Source organism: Tupaia chinensis, unplaced genomic scaffold (genome assembly GCF_000334495.1).
Source record: "Tupaia chinensis unplaced genomic scaffold, TupChi_1.0 Scaffold149168_1, whole genome shotgun sequence".
Classification (NCBI taxonomy): Eukaryota; Metazoa; Chordata; class Mammalia; order Scandentia; family Tupaiidae; genus Tupaia; species Tupaia belangeri.
The window spans coordinates 994,161-1,002,928 of NW_006209014.1; the positions used below are offsets into that span (position 1 = coordinate 994,161).

The 8,768-nt window shown below is 39.2% G+C and overlaps 1 pseudogene; it reads left to right on the plus strand.

Annotated features, from left to right (window-relative positions):
- Nucleotides 1-218: 218 nt before the first annotated feature.
- LOC102502714 (coilin pseudogene) lies at nucleotides 219-3,458 on the plus strand (annotated as a pseudogene).
- Nucleotides 3,459-8,768: the final 5,310 nt, after the last annotated feature.

Below are 8,768 nucleotides of genomic sequence, written 5' to 3' on the forward strand. Positions count from 1 at the left end.
TTGTGTAGTAGCTGAGCCTATAGGTAATCATACATACTTATTTTAGCCTGAACTTTTGTGTTTGTCAGCACTCAAACCTTTAGACCCTTTCCTCGGCTAGTTCTCTACCTTTTTATAGTTAGGATCAATTTCCCTTGGGAAGAGAGTAAAAAGGTTGTAAGTGGAAAAGGACAAGACTGTCATTGGGACACAAAATTGATAACCTGTCCCAGAATGCAATGTGCCACTATGAAAGTGATTTAGAGGCTGTAGAATCTGCCAAAGTTAATCAAGGAGTATTAACAGCTTGTTGAAATCCCTTTTATTTAAGGGGGAAAAAAAGAAGATATGGGGAGCGGAAGAGACCATTTGGTAGCTCAGTGTTCAAATGCAGAAATGTAAAAAGCTCATAATGTTTAGCCTGATTACTAGCTTCAAAATATTGTGAGTTGGCTCTGGGATTGACACATTTCTTCTCCTCTTTTGGTAGTTCACTTGAATTACTTTAAAAATATTGGGCTGTCGGGAAAGTCATGGCAGATTTTTGCATAGAAAGACATGGGAAAATACGCCATGACTTTCCCGACGGCCTAATAAATAGTAAAGATTCAAAATGAAGACCAAATATTCTCAACTTAGACTACAAGCAGCTGCTATGCAACAGCACTGCAGTGCCTGTGCATTTTAAAATCCGAAATTAGGATCATTCACGTACTGCCTTTAAGCATTTTTTTCCTTAATTGAGAATATTTGATAACCGAAGTCGACGGGAGGATTATTTGCTCCTTTCCTCACACGGTTACTGTGGCGTATTCTGCTGCATGTGTTTGTAGTGTGAGTTGCTTGTATCTCTGCCACTAGAATCTTTTTGACACCCTTTCATAGACCTTTCATTAACTCTCAGTTGCTTGAAGGCTGTTAGTCAGGAATCATTTGGGAACTCACCATGAAAAGACTGCCCTGACTTCTTCAGGGGAAAACTGCTACATTTCTTTTTTGGATGAATTTCAGCAAAGATTTCATTTGGCATATGGTAGGAAAATTTCATTACCCATTACATTTATTTTACTGTTGAACCAATAAACATCCCTTCCTGAAATGGACTCTGTAGTAAAATTTTTCTTGCATCTTTTTGCCCTTATTAGTGTGACAGTTAAATTGTATGCACTAAAGTTGATATTAATGTGGATGGGATCAGATTAAGAATAAATGTAATTTTTTATTTGTCACAGTTATATTCTTTTTAAAAAAAATTATTTTATTGAACTTTATTTTATATTTATTTATTTGTAATTTGACCAAAGAGGGACAGAGTGAGAGAGAGGGAAAGTGTGAACGCAAGCCACCAGGTCCAGGACACGAACCATGGTCGGGCACGTGGGAGTTCAGCGCCCTTAACCACCACACCACCTGCTGGCCCCGTTATGTTCTTTTTTTAAGAAAATTTTAAAATGTAACTATTTATTTATTTATTTATTTATTTTAACTTGACAAGAGAGGAACAGTGTGTGAGAGAGATGGAAAGTGAAAATGATAATGCAAGTTATCAGGTCTGGGACTCAAACCGTGGCTGGCCATGTGGGAGTCTAGTGTGACTAACCACCATGCTCCCTGCTGGCCCCATCACAGTTACTTTCTTCAGACTTAACTGTAATTGGATGCTGGAACAAATGCTTATTAGTATTACATAAAACAAAATTGCGTGTCCATGCACAGTGTTTACTGTGATACTCTGACAAAATAATGAGTAATAAATCGATAAATATATCCAAATTTTCAGGTAGAATTTTAACTTCAGTTTAAGCAGTTGGGTTTTATCAAGATAAAATGTATATAGTTTTAATTTCTTTAGTTCAATTATTAGTAGTATCTAGAGAAGTGCTTCTCAAATTTAAGTGTGTATTAGAATCATGAGGGGTGCTTGTTAAAACATTGCTGGCCTTTGGATATGGAACCAAAAACTGTCACAGATTAGACTGCGAGGAAGAAAAACAAAAGAAAAAAAAAGCAACACGTGGCATAGTAGATGATGATGAGGAGGAAGAGACCAAAAGAAAATCACCAAAGAAAAAGGAGAAATGCGAATATAAGAAACAGACCAACTCCAAATCTCCAAAAGTGCAGGCCGTGAAAGAGCGGGCCCCTCAGAGGTGTAGTTCTCCAAAAGGTCTGCTAAAACCAGTCTCAATAAAACCAGAAGCAGGGACCAGCAGATGATGTAAAGGTCACATCTCTGGACTCCCATGTAGTCAACCATGGTTCTATTCCTGGACCCAGTGGCTTAAAACTCACACTGGGCACTTGTGTGTGCGTGCCCAAAATCTTGAGAGGAGACTGGAGGAGAAAGGACGATGGTATGGCCATCCCCTCTGGGGGGTTATTTCTCGCTTTCTGTCTCTCTGGTAACCACACATGCCCTATAGCAAAAATATCTTAAAAAAAAAAAAGAAGAAGAAGGAAAGGTGGCACAGGTTTTTATTCAAAAGAGAGCCCCAATTCCTTTTTGGAGTCTGACTCTTATCATGAATCAACCAGTGAGAGGACCAGAAATGTCACTTTTGGGGGTCATAAATTCCTCAGAGGGACTGTCAACCGAGTTATTAAAGGAAGGAATCTCTACAAAGAACACAACTACAAACAAACTGGCTATAAACATTGGCTTTAAACCTATCCCTAACAAGGTCAAGACCATCCACATGTCATCTTCTAGTTCTGACTGGAGTTCAGTGTCAGATTACCAGTCAGAGTGATGAGGCCAAGAACGCACTGCAGGTTTGCTAAAGACAGTAGGCCTCTCTGTGGGAAGAAGCTATCGGGGCCAGCATCACAGACTCCACGTGCTGTTGGATGGAAACTTTCTGATTCAAATGGTGGCAGACAGATTCTTGGACCTCCTCCCAATGTGTCTGTTCCCACTAACTTATGAAAAGTGTAGAGTAGAGGAGAAGATCTTCTTTCTTGGAGGGGAGCAAGGGGTCGGGGTATGTGAGGGAGAGGTTGAGGACAAGGGACTGCTGTTTCCTGTGTCTTAAATAGAAACACTGAATATCAGAAGCAGCAGCAACGAAGTGAAATGGTAAAAAACTCATCTACTATTTTCTAGAATCCAGTAGAGACTCACAAGAAGGATTACAATGTGTTACCATTGTTGGCAGCTGACCCTTAAATTGGAGAAAAGATTGCATTTAAGCTTCTGAAGCTAACATCTTACTGCTCTCCTGATGTCTCTGACTACAAGGAAGGGAAAATATTAAGTTGTAATCCAGATACCTAGCAAGTAGATATAGAAATTCTTTCATCCTTACCTACTTTGAAAGAACCTGGAAAATTCGATTGGTTTTGTCACAGTGAAAGTGGAACTGAGATGGTAGAGTACGCTGACACAGGAGAGGAGGATTACTGCTTTTTGGAGAGAGTTGATTGATCCAAGATTGGTTAATGAATCTCTGAGGAACTCATCTAGTACAGAAAACACCTGAATATGACCTCGCCACAGAGTTTGTAAATATGTCTGGTTTGTGAAAGTGACTATCACCCGTCTTTTAAAAAATTTTATTTATTTATTTATTTATTTATTGAGGATTTGAAAGTTGAGAAAACAAAAACAAAAACAAAAACAAAATCATTGCTGATCTTCCCTTCCTTCTTTCTCTATACCTTCCCACCAAAGTAGGTCTAGGTGGGATCTGAAAATACATTCCTTTCTTTTTTTTTTTCATTTTTTTAAATTAAAATAACTTTTTTTTTTGAGAGGTTTTTGCCATAGGGCAAATGCACTTGCAAGAAAGAAAGAGACAGAGAGACAGAAAGTGAGAAATCATCCCTCAGAAGGGATGGCCATGCCACAATCCCTTCTCCTCCATTCTCTCCTCTTGGGATCTTGGGCACACACGCACACACGCCCAGCATGAGTTTAAGCCACCGGGTCTGGGACTCGAATCGTAGTCGATACATGGGAGTCCAGCGACATAGCCATTACACTAATTGCTGGTCCCTCTTTTTCTTTTTTTAAAGTTTCTTTTCTTAGTGTGTGTGAAAGAGAAGCATCCTCACATCACCTCACACTACTGTCTCCTCCTCCCTCTGCCTTTTAATCAGCTAAACTCAACAAGCATACACACACACACACACATCCAGCATGTACAAGTTGACCAGGAAAGCAAACCCTGGTCTTCCCTATCACTTTTAGCATTGCTGAGTGTTGTGCTACCACTACACCACCCCTTGGCCAAGAATTTGCATTTCTTCTGTTTTCTTTGGTTTAATGATAAAGAGTGTGCATGCACGCATATGCATGCACGAGAGAGAGAGAGAGAAATACGAGAGAGAGAGAGAGAGAGAGAGAGAGAGAGAGAGAAAGCACCTTTATTAAGGTCTCATTATGCTTTGATTCCCCCTTCCCAGTCTTCTATCTACTTGGGCTCTTAGGTGCCTGCACAAGCCTGCATGTTTTCAGGCTGACTCTAAGATCTGAACCCATGGTTGCTCACTTGGCTTCCAGCACTGCAGTTCGGCATCCTACTATGGACTTTACTGGCTAGGCTGGGCTAAGAGTTTGCATTTCCAAGTTCCTAGGTGAGTCTATTTCAAATTAAGAATCATGCTGGGCATTATTGGTCCAAAGATTGTGATATAGGAGAAAGAAAGTCTTTGAAAACAGGACTAGTACTATTGGCTACTCCATGTATAAATTAGGTAACTTTATTTTTATTTATGATATAGTGTGTATATGAGAGAGGAGAGAGAGAGAGAGAGAGAGACCCTTCACAGGGCTTAGTAATACCTCAATCCCTTTCTGCCAGTTCCCCAGACTGCCAGGATCCTGGGCACATACATTCATGCCTGCTGTGTTTTCAGGCCAATTGGGTCAGGGACCCAAACTGTAGTCCTCATGTGGCTTCCAGCTATGTAATCCAATATACTACTGACTGCACCATAGAGGCTGGGTCAAAGATAGGCAACTTTAAGTGACTTTTCTTTTGAGGGTTATATTTTCATTTATGAGATGGAGATAAGAATGCTTGTCTTGCCTCCCTCTCATGGCTAGAAGGATCAAAGACACATTCTAAATATGTGATACTGACACAGAGTAAGAATTGCTCAATGGAGCCACTGGTGCTTTTCAAGCTATTATTTACAAAAGGGTACTTAGATTAATAGAGAAGTGCTGTATTATATAATGGGAATTCAAACCTCAATTTTCTAAGTTTTCTTACATGCTGCATAAATAGTAATATTTGTAGAGAACCTCAGGACTCCAGTACATCATCAGGTTGGAGGAACTGATTGTAGAGATATTGAATTAATCTTCTTTTAGTACTAATTAGCAAAGAAACTTGGTTCTGAGCCTGTATTTACTTAAGAAGACTTCCATCATCTACTTTAATTTTTTTTTTTTTTAAAGGAAAGCATTTACCGAGGCCCACTGTGTGTTGGGCATAGGACTAGGCAGTGTAGTTACAGAGGTGTATTCATTGTACTCAGTCTGTTAAAACACTTACGTATAATTCAAAGTGATAACTCTATAGAGGAATGTGCTAAGCAGTGTGGGAGCACAGAACAGGGAAGACCTGATTCTGCCTGAAGGGGTCAGGGAAGCCTTCCAGTTAATGTGGTTGCTTTCTTTAAAAAGCGAATGTAGAAATACTGTTGAGTCAGTTCCAAAGTTCCAGTCAGATATATCACCCACCTAATCTAAAAGAAAGAGGAGAGTTGAATCAAGAAGAAATGCAGTATTTATTTAAGGAAAACAAACACTTTACAGCAATGTGTAATTTATGTTTTGAATACTCTGGCTCCTGAGGATTAAGTAGGTTTGTTCATTGACTCATTCATTCATTAACTCACCCACTCACTCATCCAATCTCTATATTATTCTCATGATCTAGACATTTTAAGGGTTTTTCAAAGCACTTAAAATAAAATCTCAACTGACTGTCATGGTCAATAAAGCCAGGCACAATTACAGTCCTCCCACACCTCTCAACACTTCCCTCAACGCCCTCTTGAGTCACACTGGTTGCCTCTTTGTACTTTAATTCAACTACCTTTGTTATCTCAATGCCTTTGCATTTGCTGTTTCCTCTCTGTCTAGTTCTTCTCATCTGGTCTCATTAGATATGTCTCTTCTCAATGTGCCTTTTCTGCTAACAAATGTAAGGTCTGTCTCCTTTATTCACATAATCTTTTACCAGACAACTCTGTGCTATTCCATTGTAGCATCTCATAGGTTTAAATGATATGTTGGTTTGATTCTTGTTTGCTACCTGATTACTCTTAATCTGTTTTGACTCCACTGTCAAGCACAATTCTTTGCATAAAATATATTTTTAATACCCATTTGTAGAATGAATAAACGTTTTTAGAATGCTTGCCAAGGGTCAGGAGAAGGGTTGTTAGTACCAGGTCTGAGGTGAGGACAAGGACTTCTTCCAGGCTGGACTGCACAGTTAAGGGTCAACGGAATGGGGCTCCCAAACAAGTGGTCAGCTTTCCGAGTACTGCGATCAGGTTTCAGAGCTGCTTCCCCATGACTTGGTTTCCAAAACGAGCAAAGGGAATTTGTCCCTGGGAACGCAGCCACAGCACTTGGCACTACCTTGCCTAAGGAATCAATACCCTTCGTATAAGGGATGCTGCTGTAGAGTTTGAAAAATAGACTAGAGAGTTTATGAAGATTCTACCTAGATTGAGACTTTTCTCTTGGATTAGTTAACTAACAAGAATCTGTTGAGTGCCAAGAATGCATAGTATTGGAATAGATAGGTAGACTATGTTACATTTTTTTTCAAGGTCATCAAGTTTATTTGTTTTTATTCTCAAATTTTACCATAGTTTTGGCCTCAGATATGGCCCTTTATTGAGTTACACAATGATTGTTCTCTTGTTTTATTTCATCATTATTAGTTTTTTATATTACATTTAATCACATATATGTGACTATGCTACATTTTAATTCAACTCAGTAACTTTTTATTTTACTGAGCGAGCCTAGGTGGTGTAGTTATAGCATACTGGACTGTCAATGCTGGGAGCCATGTGTCCAACTGCAAGTTCGGATCCCCATCCTAGTCTATCCGGAACACATAATAAGATATCTGAGAGCATGTTCAAGATCCTGGCAACCTGGAGGGATAGCAGGGTAGCCAAACTCTGTCAAGAGTGCGAGGGTCTTTCTCCTTCTCTCTTGCTCCCTCTGTCTTACGCACATTCCTGCACCACATACACATCCCAGATAAAGCAAATAACCTTAAAAATGTCTTATGCTTAGTATTATTTGGAGAGGCAATAAAAAAGAATAAACATTTTGGATATGTAGCCCTGTCCTTAAGATATTTCCAGCTCAGTTGGGGAGACAGGAGGTATGATTCAGTAATAAATCAAAATGAGAAGCTACTTGTAATTAAATTAGAATGAGCATATTGGACTTTGAATGCTTCAGAACTAAATTTTAAGTTTTTATAAAATGGTTCTGTCCACACTAATTATCATGTCTTTTGCTGTGCAGAAACTTCTTAAACTGATGTAATCCCACTTGTCTATTTTTGGGCTTTTTGCCTGTACTTTGGGGGGAGGGGTTCTTATTTAAGAAGTCATTGTCTACTCTGATGTTTCTCCAGTGTTTTCCACCAGTAGCTTTATAGTTTGAAGTTTTAGGTTTGGATCTTTGATCTACTTTGAGTTGATTTTTTGTCAGTGATGAGAGACAGTGGTCCAGATTCATCTTTCTGCAGGAGGATACCCAGTTTTTCCAGCATTGTTTGCTAAAAAGGTTTTCTTTTTTCCCACTGGATTGACTGGCACCCTTTGGCTGTATATTTTGGGGTTTATTTCTAAAGTCTCTATTCTGTTTCATTGGCAACCTGTCTGCTTTTGTGCCAATACCATGTTGTTTTGATTATCACAGCTTTGTAATATATTTTGGGGTCAGGGAGTGAGATGCTTCCTACTCCACTCTTTTTGTGCAGGATTGATTTAACAATATGGGTCTTTTATGATTCCAGACAAATTCTATAATTTTTTTTCTAAATCTGTGAAGAATATCTGTGGTTATTTTATTGGGATTGCTTTAACTATGTAGATTAATTTGGATAAAATTGTCATTTTGATTATATTAATTCTTCCAATTAGTTTGAATTGACAACCCTTGGAATGGGAGGATATTTTTGTGAACTGTGCCTCAGATAAGGGACCGATAACCAGAACACACAGAGAACTCAATTCTTGCCCTCCCAAAAATGATCAACCCAATTAAAAGATGGGAAAGTGAGCTAAACAAATAACTCTCTATGGGAGACATATGAACGGCCAGAAAGCATATGAAAAAAAATGTTTGGGACCAGCAGTTAGTGTAATGGATATGTCGCTGGACTCCCATGTAGTTGACCGTGGTTCGTGTCCCGGACCCAGTGGCTTAAAACTCATGCTGGGCGCGTGTGAGTGTGTGCCCAAGATCCCGAGAGGAGAATGGAGGAGAAGGGATTGCGGCGTGGCCATCACCCCTGGGGGGTGATTTCTCGCTTTCTGTCTCTCTGTCTCTCTCTGTCTGTCTGGCAAGTGCACACGCCCTATAGCAAAAATGAAAAAAAAGAAAGAAAGAAAGAAAAAAAATGCTCAACATCCCTCATCAAAAGGGAGATGCAAATCAAAACCACAATGAAATACTGCCTAATTACAGTTAGAATGGCTAAGATTGAAAACAAAACAAAACAAAACAAAAACAAAAACAAAAACAAAAAACAACCCAAAAAATAAGTGCTGTAAGGCCGTAATGAAAAGGGAACTCTCCT